Source organism: Corylus avellana, chromosome 4 (assembly GCF_965113065.1).
Source record: "Corylus avellana chromosome 4, dhCorAvel1.hap1.2, whole genome shotgun sequence".
Classification (NCBI taxonomy): Eukaryota; Viridiplantae; Streptophyta; class Magnoliopsida; order Fagales; family Betulaceae; genus Corylus; species Corylus avellana.
This window is the reverse complement of record NC_142493.1, coordinates 25,772,352-25,794,181: the sequence shown is the minus strand read 5'-3', so window position 1 is coordinate 25,794,181 and position 21,830 is coordinate 25,772,352. Positions and strand designations below refer to the sequence as shown.

Here is a 21,830-nt window from a genome sequence, read left to right as displayed (position 1 = left end):
CAAATCAAACAAGGCAAGTATTTGATATATATATATAAACAAAAATCATAATGAATTAAATATATAAATACGCACGTTATACATCTATAAGGAATTACCAAACGAGAAATGCTAGGGTTACAAACAAATTTTACAGAAAATTTTTTACAAACTAATGTGGCACAACATGATTGGATATAAGATAAGTTCAAATTTTGAAAAACCTAATCATGTTGTTCCACATCAGTTTGTAAATGTTTTTTTGTTAAATTTGTTTGTAAGCTTAGCACTCCTAATTACAAGTACCCACAATTGTGGTATTGAAGTAATGCTACAAGTCTCTCTTGTGTCATTTTTGTGTCCCTACAAGAATGATGTTAAAATCACAATTAAGTTTATGATTGATCATTATTGGGGGTCATAATGTCACTTTTTCAAGTTTAAAACCGTAAATAAGGATTTAATGAAGATTGAATTATTCTAAATTTAGGGATTTGATGAGATTGAAGTTAGGACCTAATATATAAAATTTGAAACAATTACGAGAAAATTAAGAACAACAAAAAGTGAAAGACAAGTAACATCTTTACCCAAAATTAAAAGAAGTTATATTAATATGGAGATTTTGGTTCTCTCTTTAGTCATTTAGTATCATTTTCTGCGTTATAAATACCAAAGTTTGACTTACAATAAATGAAAAGTAAAAAATAAAATAACCGAAGTTTGATTTCTACAAAATTAAGCCAGCCTAGCTTGTACTAATGGCTAGTGTTATGGACCCAAACAAATGAACCCATAAAATTTACCAAACTGATGTGGCAAGAGTTTTTAAATTAAAAAATATAATTATCTCTTCCTTGTCTGCCACTCACGGTCTGTCACGTCAGTTTGAAAAAAAAAAAATTGTTCATTTGTTTGGCTCTCTAGCAATTCTCTGTACTAATTATCCCACATGGACCAGATATGCTAAACAATATATAGTGCATAATTTGTTTGTTTGTTTGTTTCTCCGGCCGGTTGAAATTTTGTCGCATGTACTTAATTGGAAGCATATCAAAAGTATTCTATTTTTTCTAACAAAAGTATTTTTGTGGGTGCTTGTAATTTAATGAAAGATGCATGTACTGATGTACATACATATGTGTTTGGACGAGATTATGGTCCTAATGCCATACTAGACTTCATTTTTTTTTTTTTTTTTTTTTTTTAAAAAAAAAAACCCAAACTTTAAATAATTAATAGAAATAATTTAGACCAATTTCCATCCAAGATATTAGATATCGGTTAACTTTTGAAAGTTGTATGTAACATTTCCATCCATTTGAGACAAGTTACATAATTATCTTTTAACAATATGTTTTTGCAAATTAAATAAATCAACTATTAGATTTGTATATTTATGTGAGTCCTATATAAATTCAATGCTAAATTCATCAATTCACTATATGAAGATAAATTTTAACATTTCTTTTTCCATAATTGGATTAATTAGGCGTTAATTTTGCGAGCAAATTGGGTAAGGGAAGGAATCATTGTGGTTTTGTGTTCTTTAATTTGCACGTCGGTCTTAACGGAAAAATCCATTTAACTATTCAATTAATTATTATAGTAGTCCCGTTTAAAGGGAAGTGATGGATTTGTTTCTGTAATTACTTACGGAAAAAGCATGTGAAAAAGTTAATACAAACACACCCTTTAATTAATCTTTATTGATAATAATCATGCTGTATTTTATAAAATGGCGGCGGTAACACTTTATTCTATAATATTATCATACTACGTACTCCCGCCCGTTTCCAAATATCTTTTACCTGTTGTATAACACTCTAATTCCTTCAATATCGTCGGGATGCAGGCCTTTGGTGACTCCTGGAGAGATGCTGGGGAACATGATAGCTTGCTGGACTGAGCTATGCCCGAGTCCAAGAAGGTGCCCGATTTCATGCACGGCAACTGTTATCAAATCAAATGCACCTGACACTGCTCCCACACTCCATCTCTCATCTCCATCATAATGGAATCTCCCATCAGTCGGTGCAAAAGCATGGGCCAGGACGCCACCGGCTCCATCAAATGGAGCCCCGTCTCCATGATCCCTAGTATAAAAACCAATTGTGATATCCGGGCGTGCGCCGCTTGGAGCCCGTGAGAAGGTGAAATGCGTTCTTGAGGCCCATGCCTGGAAGGCTTGCACGGCGGCGTTCATGGCTGCAGTTGAGGTACCTGACACAAATCCATAGGTGAGGCGGTACTTGGATGGCGGCCACCTTGGGTTTCCCGGGAAGAAAGTATAGTGAGAGACGGTATGGAATGAGCCATGGCTCTTGTGATCATGCCACTCCTTCCCCAGATGCATCCAATTTGTACCGTTGACAATGTCTGCCACGCCGCAGCGAGGCACCATCATGGTTGATACTGTTTTGTCATCCAAAGTGCCACTCGCATTCAGATGGTAATTGAGTTGGTATGTTTTGACGGCCGATTCCAAGAGATAATCAAACACGTCGTCGTTGGCATGGGTGTGATTTTTGGAATGGTTATAGTTTAGATAACCAAATTGTTCAAGGTATTTTTTGAGGCCCTGGATGCCTTTGGTCTTATTGCCCTTGTGACATCCCTGAAGGCCCTTGAGAAACTCGAAGGGTGAAGTTTTTTTGTCAAGCGAATTTGGTGGATTAGTTGCGTGAGCTGAAAGGAGAGGATGGAGGAGGAGGATAAGGAGAGCCAATGAGAAGAGAGAAAAAGCTTTCAAAGCAGCCATGGTTGGATCGATCGATGTTGCAAAAATCTCCTAGTCTCGGGGCTTTTTATGGTGGTTATTTTCTTTTGTGAGTGTGTAGTTGCATAGCCATTGCAGTGTTGAGAAGTTAATAGAAGTACAAATTTGGCTGGGCCACATCTAAACTTTGAGAAGTCATACTATGGCACATTGGGCCACATCTAAACTTGGCACATTGGGTTACATCTAAACTTTTTTTTAGCTGCATTCCTACTGCTTCTCCCTAATGTTAGTAGCTAGGAAGGACCCTCTCTCTTTTAAGCCGATTTAGTATTGCTTTCTTGTTTTCCTACTGCTTCTCCCTAATGTTAGTAGGAAGGACCATCTCTCTTTTAAGCCGGTTTAGTATTGCTTTCTTGTAGTTTTCCTCCATACATGTACTTCAAAAATAAAATAATAATAATAAATAAGTAAAAGACAAATAATAACATAGTGGTGGGTTCATGTTGAGATCCAGGGCCATGATCTCCCAATTTTTTTTGATATTTTTATACTTTTAATAATTTATTGATATTCAAAAGTCATTCCTACAAAAAAAAAAAAAAATAATAATAATAATAATAAAATAAAATCTATTAAATTTTTAGGAGAAAGTCCATATAACCCCTCAAACTATCACCCAATTGACAATGTTTCCTCTAAACTTTCAATTGTGACAATGTCCCTTCAAACTATCAAAATATTGTCAATGTTCCCCCCCCCAATGACAAAACTGGCCTAGCGGAGGGCATCCCCTAAGGATGGGGGATTTCGTAACATTTTTAATTGGCTGCATTGGGAGGACAGTACATAATTACAAAACCTCCAGTTGCGATTAACAACTAATTGGCCTAGCGGTTGCGGTTAGGAAGGAACAACTGAAAGCAACCATGGGGGATTTTACTCATCCACACCATGTAGTGCAAGAGGCATATATATTTATGCAGGAATATCGAATAACAAATACAATTGTAGAGGAAAGTGGTGTTTCCCCAACACACGTTGGGCTCGTCAAATGGAAGTTTCCATCACAAGGTTTGTATAAGGTTAATTGGGATGTGGCTATTGATTATGGAATTTGGGATCATAGTGAGAGACTACAAGGGTTAGGTTAGTGTTGCTCGGAGTGACAGTCTTAATGTTTTTCAAGAACCTGTGATGATGGAAGTGACAACTGCTTTATGTTCTGTTGAGTTTAGTCGTAATTCGGGCTTGCAAAGCATTATTTTGGAGGGTGGCGCATTGCAGGTCATCAATGTTTTTAATGAAGAGAGTCCAAGTTGGAGTAAATATGAGATAAATTGTAGATGACATTAGAGAGGTTTTAAAGTCCCCTCATAATTGCCGGATCATTCATATCAAAAGGAAAGCTAAATTTGTTGTACATGGGCTAGCAAATGTTGGGGTAAATCAAATCATGAATAGTGTATGGATAAAAGAAATTCCTTGTTGTACACCCCTGAATTATGCGGCTGGTCCTTAGTTTGCAAAAGTCTTCCCTTCAAATGTCACACGACACTTGAAAATTTGACTTAATAACTAACCTTCAATAGGCAAATTACTGCTAATTGCAGTTAATCGTTAACCGACCTAGTAGTTGTGATTAGGAAGGAATAACTGAACGCAACCGGTTGGACACCCCAAAATTTAATTAGGCGGCTAGCCCTTAGTTTTGCAAAAGTCTTCCCTCCAAATGTCGCACGTAGGCCTGGGTATCGGTCAAAACGGTCTTGTTTTGGCTCTTACCGGTTATTAACCGATAATTTTCGGTTAAACGGTTTATTAACCGATACCGAACCAATAAGAATTTTAACCGAAATTATCGGTTATAATGGTACACGGTTAAACGGTTCGGTTAAACCAGTTAACCGATTTAACCGTGAGATTTATATTGATTTATTTTGTTGGGCTAAAAATGAGTTTTTTTTTTTACTTTTGAGAGCCCAAATACTTTTTGTTGAGCTAAAATAACTTATTAAAAATGAGTTGTTTTAGGTCCCAAATACTTTTTGTTGGGACCCAAATATTTGTTTTTGGGGCTAAAAATTGAAGGTTTTTTTATATTGATCCACCACAACTTTTTTTATTTTTTTATTTTATTTTTATTTTTTATATATTATAAAATACATTTTTCCAAAGCAAATGGACTAATTAACATAATGAATGCTAATTAGACTAACAAACTAGTTAATGAAAAATGCTTTCACCAAAAGGCAAAGAAATCTCATCCAATGCCATCACTAAAAAAAAAATCAAACCTATCCCATCCCAAATTAAGATAAGATTACATAGGTATATATATAATCCCAAAACTATGTCGTTTTGGCATCCCTACTTAACGGTTTATATTAGTTAAACAGTTAACCGATATGAAATTTCTAGCCAGACCGAATCGAATTGATAAGCATACCGGTATAAAAAATTTAACCGATAAGGATATCGGCATATCGGTTACGGTTAATATCGGTTTGGTTGAAACCGGTACACGGCCGGTAATCGGTAACCGGTTAATCTGCCCACCCCTAGTTGCACGGCACTTGGAAATTTGACCAAAAATAAAATTTCAAAAAATTACTCTAAATTTCTTTCAAAATCGCATTAATTTAAGACTTAAATATGATTTAATAGGTTGTTGTACTATATCAACATTCTAATGAATGACTCATACAATTCCATTTCACCCTAAACACTTCTACCAACTGCATTGATTGAAGAACTATGTGAAGAGCATATTTTAGCATTGCTTAGAAGATTTTGTTCCACAAAATTTGAATTATGTTCATTAAGATACACATCATATATCTCATTCAAAATTCTTTCGACAAGTTCAATATTCTTAGTAGCTTCAGCCTCTTGATAGATTAAAGGAATGCAAAATTGTATCAACACCAACTTCAACCTTGGGTCCAAAATTGCCACAATTGCCGTTATATAACAAATTGCACTCACCCCCAACATTTATCAAACTTGGCTTTCATACTTTGTGCCATGGATATGATGTGGTCATTTTCATTCGCCAAACTTCAGGAAGGAATAAGTTAATTGTTGGATAGTCACTCCCAAATACAATCTTAGTTACTCAGTTGAAGACCCCCAAAAGTTCTCACACAGTTTCAACTTTAACCCAATCCTCAAGCGATGACACTCAAGTAAATTGTTGATCAATGTATCCATACATGGGGAATACCTCCTTAAACTCAAGAGCGGCTGCTAACATCAAATATGGAGTATTCCAACAAGTACGTTCATCTAAAAACAATTTCTTAGAAAACAATTGCAAATTCTTTGCCAATCCTGCAAATTTCATTAACCTTCCATCCGATGTAACTAAATATTTAAAATTGTCCACGCACTACAAAAATTTAAGGATTTTGTGACTGCCTATTAATGACATTTTTTGGCCTAAAAAGGTCATTAATAGGTTAGTGACTATAGAAACATATAATAAAATAAATATAAAGTGGAATAATAAGATGTAAAGGAAAGAGAGAAAGACATACAGAGATTAAGTTGGTTCGGCATATAGCCTACATCCACACATCAAAGCCTTAATATGCTACATATTTTCTTGATTATATGATCTGAGTACACAGCTCTATTTATAGAGCTTTACATGTGATTTGAAATATTTCAATTACAAAGATATCCCTTAAATCAGGATTAACAAATATTATCTAAATCCCTTGATATATGGAATACAAAATCAATCCTTAACATGCCCCGCAAGATGAACGGTCCATTAACGATCGTTGACTTGGAACATATCGAGTGGCTGGAGTTGATGGCGCCTGATTCGAAATATTGGTTGCTCTTGAACTTGAACTTTGGCGACTGTGGCCGGGATTTGAACATCGGCAACTTTTTGGCTGGCATCGGTTACTTTGACAAGAATTTTGACATCGACAACTTTTGGCTGGAATTTTGACATCAACAACTTTGGGCTAGAATTTTGACATCGGCTACTGTGGCCGAAATGAGCCAACTATCGGCTTAAAATGGGCCACAAGGGCCAAAACATCTACCTCTTTGGGAACATTTTTTTTTTTTTTTTGGTCTTGCCTGCCTTTCATGAAGATGATCTAACAATAGACGTTAACCTGTTAGCTCTGATACCATATAGAAACATATAATAAGATAAATATAAAGCAGAGTAATATGAAATAAAGGAAAGAGAAAAAGACACACAGAGATTAAGGTGGTTCGGCATATAGCCTATTCCCACACATCAAAGCCTTAATAGGCTACATATTTTCTTGATTATATGATTTGAGTACACAACTTTATTTATAGAGCTTTACATATGATTTGAAATCAAATACAAAGATATCCTTCAAATCAGGATTAACAAATACTATCTAAATCCATTGATTTAGGAAATATAAAATCAACGCTTGTGCTTTTAGTGACATTTTTTACTCTCATCTACATCCTGGTTCACCTCTCTCTCTTTCTCTCATGTTGCTGCTACACAAGAAAATTGAAAATTCCTCTGCTAATCTATGTTTGAATGTGTTAAATATATTGGATAATTTATTAGAAGCGGAAAAAAGAGAGAGAAGAGAGAGAGAGAGCGAAAGCACACAATGGACTACATTGTATTGACTCTACTAATAATAATGAATACAGAGACCTCTATTTATAGAGAGGCAAGTAACCTAATAGATTAAGGAAAGGTAAACCTAGTAGATTAAGGAAAGGTAAACCTAGTAGAATAAGGAAAGGTAAACCTAGTAGACTAATAATAATACCTAAAGAAATAAATAACATGTAATATTCTTAACATCCCCCCTCAAACTCAATGTGTAAAATTGAGTTTGGATAAACGAAAAGGGAAAGAAAAAGGAATTCACCGAAAAAGTTGCTTGTGCCGAAACAATTGCAGAAGTAACACCATAAAAGTTGTTAGAGACCAGTGGATTCTGCCTGAATTTGAGCAATGCATTTAAGCTGGAGCTTGGTTCACTTGGTGGATTCTGCCCGAATTAAACAATGCATTTAAGCTGGAGCTTGGTTTACTTGGTGGTAATTTGACTTAAAAACCATATACTAGTAATGAAGAAGCTTGCCTAGTCGGCTGAGAAAAGCAAGGCCGGTTAAAAAGGGGCTTGTTTGGCCCGTAACCCTTGGACCGTCTCGCCTTGTCGGCTGAACGAAAGTCTGACCCATCTAACTAGTAGATCGTCTCGCCTGGTCGGCTGAGATAAGCAGGGCCGATTGAAGAGGCTAATCATGCTTGAAACCCTTGGACCGTCTCGCCTTGTCGGCTGAACTAAAGTCTGACCCATCTAACTAGTAGACCGTCTCGCTTGGTCGGCTGAGCTAAGTAAGGAGAAAAATGGCCGGTATTTGACAAGGCATAAGTGGGCCGGTTGAAAGGGGCTTCTTTGGCCCGAAAGCCCATGGACCTGAGGAAAAATTGGTCTGACCTGAGAGTGCCTACCGCAAGAAGAATGAACCGGATTGAACTGCACCAAAGAAAAGGCTATGGAACCGAATTGGACAAGCATGAACCAAGTTTAACCACATAAAACAAACGCCTAAATTTGGAGAAAAATCTTATTTTTTGCCATATAGAGATGTCAAAAGCAAAAATAGACCACAAATTTGAAATCAGGACGAAAAATTGAGTAGAAAACACCTGGTCAACTTTTTCAGTGGTCAAAGTCAAAGTCAATGGTCAACAATGGAAAAGTCAACCTTGTCAAGGTGCTGACGTGGCTGATGTGTTGACATTGCAGTGGCTGATGACATGGCAGGTAAGCTGATGTGGCACTTAGGGCTAACGTGGCAATGATGACGTGGCACTCAAGGCTAACGTGGCCGTTGCACTTAGAGCTGACGTGACCGTTGGAGCTTCTGGCACGTGTAGACACGCGCGACTGGAGGCGGCACGTGGATCTCACGCGCAAATATATAAGTGGCTCGTGAGAGCGTGTGGAATACTGGATCTGGATTTTGGTTGTAGTTTTTGAGTCGCGGGGAGCAGATCTATCGATCGGTGGCCTGAGAGAAGCAATCGGACCACCCTGGCGGCCGGTGGCGGAATGGCAGTGGCGGAATGGCCGAGCCTTTGGGCGGCACGTGAGGGCTCCGATGGGACTGAGTGAGGCGGCTCTGTGACGGTTGGCTTCCGGGCTTTCAAGCGGTATAGTGATCTGCTGAAAACTTCGAGGAGAAGATAGAGAACCGTGAGGGACAGAGGGATGGATGTGCCGGATAACACTGGCGGCGCCGGAAAACGTCAAAGACGTTTATTGGAGGCCACAGAAAGGTGGCTCTGATACCATGTTAAATATATTGGATAATATATTAGAAGCGGAAGAAAGAGAGAGAAGAGAGAGAGAGCGAAAGCATACAATGGACTACATTGTATTGACTCTAATAATAATAATGAATATAGAGACCTCTATTTATAGAGAGGCAAGTAACCTAATAGATTAAGGAAAGGTAAACCTAGTAGACTAAGGAAAGGTAAACCTAGTAGAATAAGGAAAGGTAAACCTAGTAGACTAATAATAATACCTAAAGAAATAAATAACATGTAATATTCTTAACAGAATGGAAACACAGGGACTATGCTTGTTGACTCTATCGGCTATGCTTCCTTCTCTAAGCACTTCTTCTGACTACTTAGATAGCAAAAACTGAATTTTCCCACAAATGGACTTGAAAATATGAAATAATGAAACCCACATCAAAACGAAGAACTTTGTTCAAGCACACACACAAAGAAACAGTTTAATTCAATGACTAGCTAGGAAATGGGTAATTCTAAGATGTAGTTGACTTTAGTCAACATGGGGGTTTGAGGTGAGGGAAGTTCAAAAAACCTTTTCAGTATGAGATTGGTAGAGGGAGTCGACTTTTGTCTGTGAGATGATTCTTTCAATTGATGGGAAGTTGTTTTCTTTTGCACTGCTCTCGATCTGTTTTGGACGACGAGAATTAGGAGAGGAGATGAGAAAAGAAGAGGGGGAAGCAAGGGAGGCGTGAGAAAAAGGGAGAAGAAAGAAGAGAAAGAAGAAAGAAGCAGGGAAATTTCTTTGCTTCTCTCACGGGAAGCAGAGAAAGAGGTAGGAATAAAAAGGGATAACAAAAAATTTTAAATTCAAAATTTGAAATTTGAAATTTGAAATTAATGACTGTTAACACGTCACTAATTACTGATATGGTACTGTTCAAACCATACCCCTTAGAGATAGAGGGGTGTCGTTTTACTCAGAAAATGTCACCATTTTGTGACCTTTTTCACATGTGACCAATATTGGTTTTTTTTTTTGGTTGATTGTGTTAGTTGACATAATCAACAATCAACAATCACATTGATCTTGACAAGGTTATCTTGAACCAAAAATTAGTTACATACGCACAACAACACACATACAACAACTTTCTCCCAACAATCAGTGATTTTCTCATATTATAAACATATTTTAAGTGCCTCAATGCTACATCATTTATCTTTGCATTGTCTATAGTGATTGAACAAATTTTATTCTTAATACTCCCGTCTCTAAAACATTTATGAAGTGCATCAGCAATAATATTTTGAGAGTGTGGATACAAAATGCTGTAGAAGTTCAACACATACCTATTTAAACACTACTCTATAAAATGATATGTCACAACCATATATGACACTTTTTTACACAAAGTCTACATGCTAGTTGTGATGTTAACTTTGTAAGCCCAATTCAAAAAAGTTTTCAATTTATTTTTTTTCTGATTCATAGTTGGCAAAGTAAAGAGACTTGGCAGTAGCCCAAGAATTTTTTTTGTCACTGCAATGTGCAAGCCTTCATAAACTTATTAAATAACACATGCTCCACTTGCAAGGATCGTGCATGTGAGGAAAAATTTCCGACAAAACCTTTTGCTGCTTGGAGCCTATGAACTTGAAACATTTTTTCAGGTTCCTACCCAAAGTAGATGTAGAACTGAATTTTGATTTGGTGAATTTTATCTTGCACCATTTTTTATTTTTACTTTATTTTTAATTTTTTATCACCACCCACCTTCATTTCAAAAACAAATGATCTCACATAAAATTATCACCACATTGGTGGGGTCTCTCCACTGTCCTTTGAGCCTCCTAACACCTCTCACGTGCCACCGCGTGGTGCCCACCCAAAGCTTGGTCTTCACGTGCCGACGCGCGCGTGGCTTACAAGCACCACCCAATCGCCGATCTTCACCTTGGTTGCTTATGTTGTTGGTTTTTCTTTGGTTATTTTTGTCTTTGTGTTTTTTCCTTTGTTTTATTGTTTTAGGTTTTTGTCTCCTGCTCTTAAGTGGTTTGATCTAGTTATGGGAGATCCAATTCGAATTTTGACAATTCCTTGCCCCCAACCGTCCCCCGGCAGTTGTTGTTATTTAGCATGGGTTCGGGTATGGTTGAAGAGTATTTCCGCCCTATGCATGCTCCTTGCATTGGGGAGCCAACCCCTCTTTGGATTTTTGTTTCTTTGTTACCCTTTGCCTTTAATACGATGTATTTATTTATTTATTTTTTAAAAAAAGAATTCATTACAAGATTCACAATATCCATATTACAGTAGAAACAGGTGCACGCCATTGTTACAACATGAAGAAAAAATACATTGAAGCAAAAGCAAAAAAATTTTATTAAGGCAAATTGCTCTATCATCTCTCTCTCTCTCTCTCTAAGAGAAAATGCCAAATACTTTATTTTATAATTAAAATGGCGGGAACACTTTATCCTAAAATATTATTATCGAGTATTAATTGCTAGGAGCATGCAGCAAAAGAATCCGTAATCCGTCCGCAAATGAGTGACATGGGTCGCTAAAAAGTAATCGAGATGGAGAATTCCGAATTCCAAGTCCTTCAAACGTTGTATAAGGCTTTAATTCCTTGAATATCGTCGGCATGCAGACCTTTGGTGACTCCTGAAGTGATGCTAGAGAACATGATAGCTCCCTCAACTTCGCTATGCCCGAGTCCAAGAAGGTGCCCGATTTCATGCAAGGCAACTGTCTCCAAGTCAAATGCACCTGACACTGCACCCACACTCCATCTCTCGTCTCCATCATAATGGAATCTCCCATCAGTCGGTGCAAAAGCATGAGCCAGGGTGCCACCGGCTCCATCAAAAGGGTGCCCGTCTCCATGATCCCCACGACTAAAACCAATTTTGATGTCCGCGTTTGAGACGCCTTGAGCCTGTGAGAAGGTGAAGTGCGTGTTTGACGCCCATGTCAGGAAGGCTTGTGCGACGGGGTTCATGGCTTCACTTGGTGTGCCATCCACAAATCCGTAGGTGAGGTGATACCTGGAGTTGGAGGGCGGCCACTTTGGTTGTCCCTGGAAGAAACTATAGTGAGAGACGGTATGCAATGAGCCATGGCTCTTGTGATGCCTCTTCTTCCCCGGACGCATCCAATTTGTACCGTTGATTATGTCTGCCACGCCGCAGCGAGGCCTCATCATGGTTGATACTGTTTTGTCATCCAAAGTGCCACTGGCATTGAGATGGTAATTGAGTTGGTATGTTTTGACGGCCGATTCCAAGAGCTCGTCGAAATCGTCGTCGTTGGCATGGGTGTGGTTTTTGGAATGGCTATAGCTTAGATAACCAAATTGCTCCAGGTATTTTTTGAGGTGGTGGATGCCTTTGGTCTTATTACCCTTGTGACACCCCTGCAGGTGTTTGAGAAACTCGAAGGGTGAAGATTTTTTGTCATGCGAATTTGGTGAATTAGTTGCATGAGCTGAAAGGAGAGGAAGGAGGAGGAGGAGAGCCAATGAGAAGAGAGAAAAAGCTTTGAAAGAAGCCATGGTTGGATGGATGTTGCAAAATCCTCTTAGCCTCGTGGCTTTTTATAGTGGTGAGTCGCTGACGATAGTTTTCCTGGAAGTAGCGCAATATTTAGACCAAGTATTGTAAATTAAGAAGAAATATTAGCACGCTAAAGTGAAGAAGAAAGATCGAGTCGAGGAAGAAGTCCTGGACGGCAATTGGGTCTTGGATTGGACTCCATTCCAAGCATTTTATAATATTATTGACGTAATTAATTATGGTATTTTTCACACTTTGGTCAAATAATTAATTAGTTAGAGGGTATTTTAGTTCATGTTCGAAATACTTGTGTTCATATATCCTTTCTGATAGCCTCAACGCACCAAAAACCTATTGAGTCTCCTTTCTTTGTATGTGGGCCCCACGTTTTTGAGTTGAAAAGTCTCCTTTCTTCCAAGCCGTGCATGGGTCCCATCTATCTATTTTTTTTTTTTTTTTTTTTTTTTTTTTTATGTCAACACAAGGGTAGAGGGAGTAAGCCGGGATTCGAACTAGTGACCTCCGCTTCTTGAAGCGTGGCTCACAAACCAACAGCCTTGGGAGTGGTTTCGACCACCCCCATTTGGCCTAGGTGGCCAAGCCGTACCCCAAGGTGGTTCGACAACCTCAAAAGGCCAATTAAAAAAAAAAAAAGAAAAAAAAAAAAAGGGGTTTGGCCTTTGGGGGTGGTTCCCTTAGCTGATTTGAGGGTGACCGAACCACCCCTAAGGACCCTTGGAGGTGGCCAAACCATTCTCAATAGCCTTGGGGTTGGTTTCGGCCACCCCAAGGGTCCTTAAGGGTGGTTCGACTACCCACAAATCAGCTAGAGGTGGCCAGTCATCCAGCCACCCTGAAAAATGGGGGTGGCTGGCCACCCATGAAGGCAAAATAGGGGTGGCCAGTCACCCCCTTTTTACCCAAAAGAGGTGGTTGGAGCCACCCTTTTTCTATTATTATTATTTTTTAATATTTTTAATCATTTTATTTTATTTAAAAAAAATATATATTTCTAATTGGGTATATGGGCACATGTTAATATTTTAGGATACTGACGTGAATTTTTGTCAATTTTTGGACGAAATTTAGACGAAGGTGCTATCTATGTTTTTATCCATTATCGAGGTACTATCAGTGATATAAAATGAAACGAGTGGTCAAAAAATAAAGTTGTAAAACTCAATGGGCAAAAAAGTATTTAATCATAATTCTTAAGATAATAGATTTTTTTTTTTTTTTTTTTTTTCAGGTTACATAATCATCTTTCAAGTCATATATTTTTGCAGATTTAGTAGAAGATATTCATATGTTATTTATATGGAGATGGATAAAAGATGGTTGAAAGAATATATTTTATTATTTAACTTTGAGTGATCGAAATCCTGCATGATTCACGCTTATAATTTTCTTCGGTCAAGCTTCAACTCGATCTTCAAAGAAAGACGTGGGTGCGTTTGGGAAAGTTCCGTCAGATTTGTCCCCCTTGAATTCTGCGTCATTGCCGTGTTTTTATTCTGAACTGTTCAGCCCGGTCTTCACCATCTAGAAAACATATATACCATTCTGAACTATGGTTTTTTTTTTTTTTTTTTTTTCTTTAGTTTTATATATAAATAATGTATATTGAGGGACACAACCCATGTACATAGATAATATACAAGAGACTATTTCGAAGAGAAAGATGCTCATAAATCTAGAAATTTAGAAAGGGTAAAAATAGTTGGAGTAGGCCAAGCCACTCTCCATGAAAACAACGTTTCTTCGAAGATCACACACAGAGCGCATCAAATATTTAAAAAGTTGTTGGAGATGCGCTAATCAGTTTACGGCTACAGTTGTAAATTGATTCAAATATGACATAATTTAACACCAGGATATTTTCCCAGCATATCGGGTCTTCTAATAAATTTTAAGATTAATAAAAAAATGAAAAAGAAAAGAAAAACAATTAAAATTAAAGTTAGTGTCTTGGATGCAATTTTTCAGCAATTGTGCCGAAAACTTATTGTGTAAAAAAGATTGCAAACGCAAGTGTGGGCCATCGCAAGTAATAAATTTTTGGAGAAACCGAAGTCAATTCACATGGAATGATAAAAATTCTATTATTGTGCAGAAAAAAAATATGATTTGGTTGTTGTTTTTTCACTAAGAAGTGATAGAGTGAAATATAAAGTAAAATTAAATTAATTAAACTAAATTAGCTAAATTCAAATTGAAAAAAATTAATGGAAAAACATTAGGGCTTCCGGGATCCACCAAGTAATTTATTACATATTATTGAGAAATATAATTTTAACTCTCCTAATCGGAAGATAAACAAAATTAAGCACTAATAAAATGTAAAATAAATTGAACATGGGTTGATTGATTGAGAATTTGATTTCAATAACATGTTAGAAGATAAATTAAGCGTTCAATATATTTTCAAATCATAACAAATCAAACAAGGCAAGTATTTGATATATATAAACAAAAATCATAATGAATCAAATGTATACATACGTCATACATCGAGTAATTCTAGAAGTCCCTCTTGAATCCTTTTAAGAATGATGTGTCTATTAAAATCGTCATTTGATTAAAATTTAATAATGATCAATCACAAGCCCAATGGTGATTTTAATAGCCACATCATTCTTGGAGGGACTTAAGAGGGACTTGTAGCATTACTCGTTATACATCTATAAGGAATTGCATGCACCCACAACTGTGGTATTGGAGTAATACTACAAGTCCCTTTTGTGTCCCTTCAAGAATGATGTGGCTCTTAAAATCACCATGAATTAGTTTGTGATTGATCATTATTGGGGGTCATGATGTCACTTTTTCAAGTTTAGAAGCGTAAATAAGGATTTAATGAAGATTAAATTATCCTAAATTTAAGGATTAGATGAGATTGAACTTAGGACCTAATATATAAAATTTGAAACAATTTCGAGAAAAGAACAACAAAAAGTGAAAGACAAGTAACAACTTAGACGTGCTTTTACCCAAAATTAAAAGAAGTTATGCAGTGAACAAATCAATTGCTGTTAATTAAGGAAAACCAAATTTCATGAGAGAAAATTGTAATTCAAAAAGCTCTATTTGATTTCTTATTTATTTTTTTCAAAAAGCAATTGAACGAGATTATGGTCCTAATGCCATCTCCTAGAGGAAACCAGACTAGACACCATTTTTTAACTTTTTAATTTAACAACCCCAACTTTAAATAATTAGTAGAAATAATTTAGACCAATTCCCATCCAAGATATCGGTAAACTTTTGGAGTTTGTATGTAACATTTCTATCTATCTGGGGCACGTACGTTACACAATCATCTTTTAACCATATGTTTCTGTAAATCCAATAAATCAACTATTAGATTTGTATATTTATGTGAGTCCTACATAAATTTAATGCTAAATTCATCTATTCATTATTAATTATATGAAGATAACTTTTAGCATTTCTTTTTCCATAATTAGATTAATTAGGCGTTAATTTTGCGAGCAAATTGTGTAAGTAAGGCATCATTGTGGTTTTGTGTTCTTTAATTTGCACGTCGGTCTTAATGGAAAAATCCATTTAACTAATCAATTAATTATTATACTAGTCCCGTTTAAAGGGAAGTGATGGATTTTTTTATTTTTTTGACATGTCCGCATAAGAGGGAGAATGAGGATTCGAAATAGTAACTCTCGCTTCATTAGGCATAGTCCCAGCTGATTGAGCTACCTCTTGAAGACGGGAAGTGATAGATTTGTTTCGGTAATTACTTATGGAAAAAAGCATGTGAAAAAGTTAATACAAACACACCCTTTAATTAATCTTTATTGATAATAATCATGCGGTATTTTATAAAATGGCGGCGGTAACATTTTATTCTATAATATTATCATACTACGTACTCCCGCTCGTTTCCAAATATCTTTTACCTGTTGTATGACACTCTAATTCCTTCAATATCGTCGGGATGCAGGCCTTTGGTGACTCCTTGAGAGATGCTAGGGAACATGATAGCTTGCTGGCCTGAGCTAAGAAGGTGCCCGATTTCATGAACGGCAACTGTTATCAAATCGGTTGCACCTGGGACTGCACCCACACTCCATCTCTCATCTCCATCATAATGGAATCTCCCATGAGTCGGTGAAAAAGCATGAGCCAGGATGCCACCGGTTCCATCAAATGGAGCCCAGTCAACATGATCCCTAATATAAAAACCAACTGTGATATCCGGGCGTGCGCCGCTTGGAGCCTGTGAGAAGGTGAAATGCGTTCTTGAGGCCCATGCCTGGAAGGCTTGCACGACGGCGTTTATGGCTGCAGTTGGGGTACCTGACACAAATCCATAGGTGAGGCGGTACTTGGATGGCGGCCACCTTGGGTTTCCCGGGAAGAAACTATAGTGTCAGTGAGAGACGGTATGGAATGAGCCATGGCTCTTGTGATCATGCCACTTCTTCCCCATATGCATCCAATTTGTACCGGTGACGATGTCTGCCACGCCGCAGCAAGGCACCATCATGGTTGATACTGTTTTGTCATCCAAAGTGCCACTCGCATTCGGATGGTAATTGAGTTGGTATGTTTTGACGGCCGATTCCAAGAGATCATCAAAATCGTCGTCGTTGGAATGGGTGTGATTTTTGGAATGGTTATAGTTTAGATAACCAAATTGTTCAAGGTATTTTTTGAGGCCCTGGATGCCTTTGGTCTTATTGCCCTTGTGACATCCCTGAAGGCCCTTGAGAAACTCGAAGGGTGAAGTTTTTTTGTCAAGCGAATTTGGTGGATTAGTTGCATGAGCTGCAAGGAGAGGAAGGAGGAGGAGGAGGATAAGGAGAGCCGATGAGAAGAGAGAAAAAGCTTTCAAAGCAGCCATGGTTGGATCGATCGATGTTGCAAAAATCTCTTAGTCTCGGGGCTTTTTATAGTGGTTATTTTCTTTTGTGAGTATGTAGGTGCATAGCCATCGGAGTGTTGAGAAGTCAATAGAAGTACAAATTTCTTTATTCATACTATGACACATTGGGTCACATCTAAACTTTTTTTTGGCTGCATTCCTACTGTTTCTCCCTAATGTTAGTGGGAAGGACCCTTTCTCTTTTAAGCCGGTTTAGTATTGCTTTCTTGTTGTTTTCTTCTATATATGTACTTCAAAAATAAAAAAGGTAATAATAAATAAATAAAAGACAAATAACTACATAGTGGCCAATATTGATGAGTTTTAAGAGGAACTTTTCTGGATGAGTTGGTACTTTGAAATAAAAGTCTCATACTGGTGGGAGGATTCACCAATATTGTCAAATTTCCTCTATCCGCCCTTGAATATTCTCCCAAGAATTTTCAGCTCCTAGCGGCCCTTGTAAGAATATATACACGATTCATCTATATATACATGACATCTGTAAGAATATAGAATTTTACGTAGCAGAAAAATATAATTAGACTTTTCTTTGCAACCCTTGTCTTTTATAACTACATATGCCCCTAGTATACTATGGCCTCTGCATATTGCCAAGTATAACCTGGTCATATAGGACGTATTAGTTTGGTTGGATTTTGTTTTCCATTTTGGTTTAGCATCCTAATCTAACTGTTGAACTAACTCAATGACCTACCTGTTATTTCATGGCTTTCTCTATTTATTTCTTATGTTGATAGATCTGAATGTCGAATTCCATTATACGTAACTGAATTTCTGTACATACATCCTTTCTTACTGCATGATTTTATCATGCGAAGTGCAACATGGCACTATTTCTAAATTTGCTACCATTCATAATTTTTTTTTTTTTCCCTAGATCCATCAACTACAAGTCATTAGGACATAGTTTAAGCCTTTAAGAGTTGTTGGCTTTGGAAGATGTGCTTCAAATGATTTACTCTTAAATCCTTATGAAATTGTCAATTCAAAAAAAACAATAAATCGTAAAACCTACTGAGAAAACAAACAAACAAATGAGAAAAAAAAAAAAAAACTATTTTTTTTGACGTGGGATTTCTCCCACGTCAGAATATTTTTCTGACGTGGGAGTTCTTCCACGTCAGAAAACATTCTGATGTGGTAGAAATGCCACGTCAGAAAATTTTCTAACGTGGCACTAGTACCATGTCAGAATTTTCTGACGTGCTACTCTTTCCCACGTCAAAAAATATTTCTAACGTATGATACAATAAAACATCAGAAAATTCTGACGTTCTAACCACTAACATGTAAGGACAAAAATTTTACTAACCCCTATGCTTATGACATTCAACACACGTCAGAAAAAAATTTTGACATGTCAAACACCATAAAACGTCAGAAATTTCTTGTAAAGAAAAAATTGTTTTTTGTAGTGTGGTGGGTTCGTGTAGAGATTCGGGACCATGATCTCCCAATTTTTTTGATATTTTTATACTTTTAATAATTTATTGATATTCAAAAGTCATTCCTACAAAAAATAAAATAAAATAAAATAAAATCTATTAAATTTTTAGGGGAAAGTCTACATAGCCATTCAAACTATCACCAAATTGACAATGTCTCATCCAAACTTTCAACTGTGACAATGTCCCCCCAAATTACCAAAAAATTGTCAATGTTCCTCCCAATGACAAAACTGGCCCAGCGGAGGGCATCCCCGGCCCTAAGGACGGGGGATTCGTAACCTTTTTAATTGGTTGTATTGGGAGGACAGCACATAATTACATAACCTCAAATTGCAATTAACCACTAACTGGCCTAGCGGTTGCGGTTAGGAAGGAACAACTGAAAGCAACCATGGGGGAATTTACTCATCCAAACCATGTAGTGCAAGAGGCATATGTATTTATGCGGGAATATCGAATGACAAATACAACTGCAGAGGAAAGTGGTGTTTCCCCAACACACATTGGGCCCGTCAAATGGAAGTTTCCATCACAAGGTTGGTATAAGGTTAATTGAGATGTGGTTATTTATTCCACCAATAAACGTATGGGAGTTGGGATCATAGTGAGAGACTACAAGGGTCAGGTTAGTGCTGCTCGGAGCGAGAGTCTTAATGTTTTTCAAGAACCTGTGATGACGGAAGTGACAACTACTTTATGTTCTGCTGAGTTTAGTCGTAATTTGGGCTTGCAAAGCATTATTTTGGAGGGTGACTCATTGCAGGTCATCAATCCTTTTAATGAAGAGGGTCCAAGTTGGAGTAAATACAAGATAAATTGTGGAGGACATTAGAGAGGTTTTAAAGTCCCTTCATAGTTGCCGGATCAATCATATCAAAAGGAAAACTAAATTTGCTGTACATGGGCTAGCAAAGGTTGGGTAAATCAAATCATGAATAGTGTATGGATAAAAGAAATCCCTTTGTGTACACCCCTGAATTATGCAGCTGGTCCTTAGTTTGCAAAAGTCTTTCCTTCAAATGTCACACGACACTTGGAAATTTGACTTAATAACTAAACTTCAATAATCAAATTACCGCTAATTGCAGTTAACCATTAACCGACCTAGTAGTTGCCCTTAATTTTCTCTCGCAATTATCAAAGCTTCGAGCATTCCGTTCCCTCCAAATACACCACATCATGCACATAGCGCATCAAATATTTAAAAAGTTGTTGGAGATGCGCTAATCAATTTACGGCTACACTTGGAAATTGATTCAAATATGACATAATTTAACACCAGAATATCTTCCCAGCATATCGAGGCTTCTACCGATGAGATGAGAACATTACGGCCATTTTAAGGTATAAATATTAGCTAATTCTTACTAACCAATTTAATAAAGTAACAAGCATTTCAAAAGTATGTGAGAAACACATATATTCTTATTAATGCTATTAAAAAAATATGTAAACTTCTCACATGTTAAGAGACACTTGACAATTTATTAAACTTATTTGTAGCTAATTTATGTCTTTGTGAATTGTTTCATTGGTATTAGGGTTGACGAGACTTGTAAGAATTATGTGATGTCGTATGATGATAAATTTTAAGATTAATAAAAAAATGAAAAAGAAAAGAAAAACAATTAAAATGAAAGTTAGTGTCTTGGATGCAATTTTTCAACAACTGCGCCGAAAACTTATTGGGTAAAAAAGATTGCAAACCCAAGTTTGGGCTATCGCAAGTAATAAATTTTTGGGAAAACTGAAGTCAATTCATGAGGAATAAATATAAAGTAAAATTAAATTAACTAAACTAAATTAGCTATATTCAAATTGAAAAAAATTAATGGAAAAACATTAGGGCTTCCGGGATCCACCGAGCATTTTATAACATATTATTGAGAAATATAATTTTAACTCGACTAATTGGAAGATAAACAAAATTAAGCACTAATAAAATGTAAAATAAATTGAACATGGGTGATTGATTGAGAATTGGATTTCAATATATAACACTTCATTCTATGATACTATCATACTACGTACTCCCGCCCGTTTCCAAATATCTTTTACCTGTTGTATAACACTCTAATTCCTTCAATATCGTCGGGATGCAGGCCTTTGGTGACTCCTTGAGAGAGGCTAGGGAACATGATAGCTTGCTGGACTGAGCTATGCCCGAGTCCAAGAAGGTGCCCGATTTCATGTACGGCAACTGTTTTCAAATCAAATGCACCTGACACTGCACCCACACTCCATCTCTCATCTCTATCATAATGGAATCTCCCATCAGTTGGTGCAAAAGCATGAGCCAGGATGCCACCGGGTCCATCAAATGGAGCCCCGTCTCCATGATCCCTAGTATAAAAACCAATTGTGATATCCGGGCGTGCGCCTCTTGGAGCCTGTGAGAAGTTGAAATGCGTTCTTGATGCCCATGCCTGGAAGGCTTGCACGACGGCGTTTATGGCAGCAGTTGGGGTACCTAACACAAATCCATAGGTGAGGCTGTACTTGGATAGCGGCCACCTTGGGTTTCCCGGGAAGAAACTATAGTGAGAGACGGTATGGAATGAGCCATGGCTCTTGTGATCATGCCACTCCTTCCCCTGATGCATCCAATTTGTACCGTTGACGATGTCTGCCACGCCGCAGCGAGGCACCATCATTGTTGACACTGTTTTGTCATCCAAAGTGCCACTCGCATTCAGATGGTAATTGAGTTGGTATGTTTTGACGGCCGATTCCAAGAGATCATCAAACTCGTCGTCGTTGGCATGGGTGTGATTTTTGGAATGGTTATAGTTTAGATAACCAAATTGTTCAAGGTATTTTTTGATGCCCTGGATGCCTTTGGTCTTATTGCCCTTGTGACATCCCTGAAGGTCCTTGAGAAACTCGAAGGGTGAAGTTTTTTTGTCAAGCGAATTTGGTGGATTAGTTGCATGAGCC

At 37.2% G+C, this 21,830-nt stretch overlaps 4 pseudogenes; all 4 read right to left on the bottom strand.

The window, feature by feature from the left end:
• Positions 1 to 1,648: 1,648 nt before the first annotated feature.
• LOC132179170 (metalloendoproteinase 2-MMP pseudogene) lies at positions 1,649 to 2,753 on the bottom strand (annotated as a pseudogene).
• An 8,733-nt stretch (positions 2,754 to 11,486) lies between these two features.
• Positions 11,487 to 12,535, bottom strand: LOC132179977 (metalloendoproteinase 2-MMP pseudogene; annotated as a pseudogene).
• A 3,833-nt stretch (positions 12,536 to 16,368) lies between these two features.
• Positions 16,369 to 17,400, bottom strand: LOC148586512 (metalloendoproteinase 2-MMP pseudogene; annotated as a pseudogene).
• A 3,474-nt stretch (positions 17,401 to 20,874) lies between these two features.
• Positions 20,875 to 21,826, bottom strand: LOC148586511 (metalloendoproteinase 2-MMP pseudogene; annotated as a pseudogene).
• Between the last annotated feature and the right edge of the window lie 4 nt (positions 21,827 to 21,830).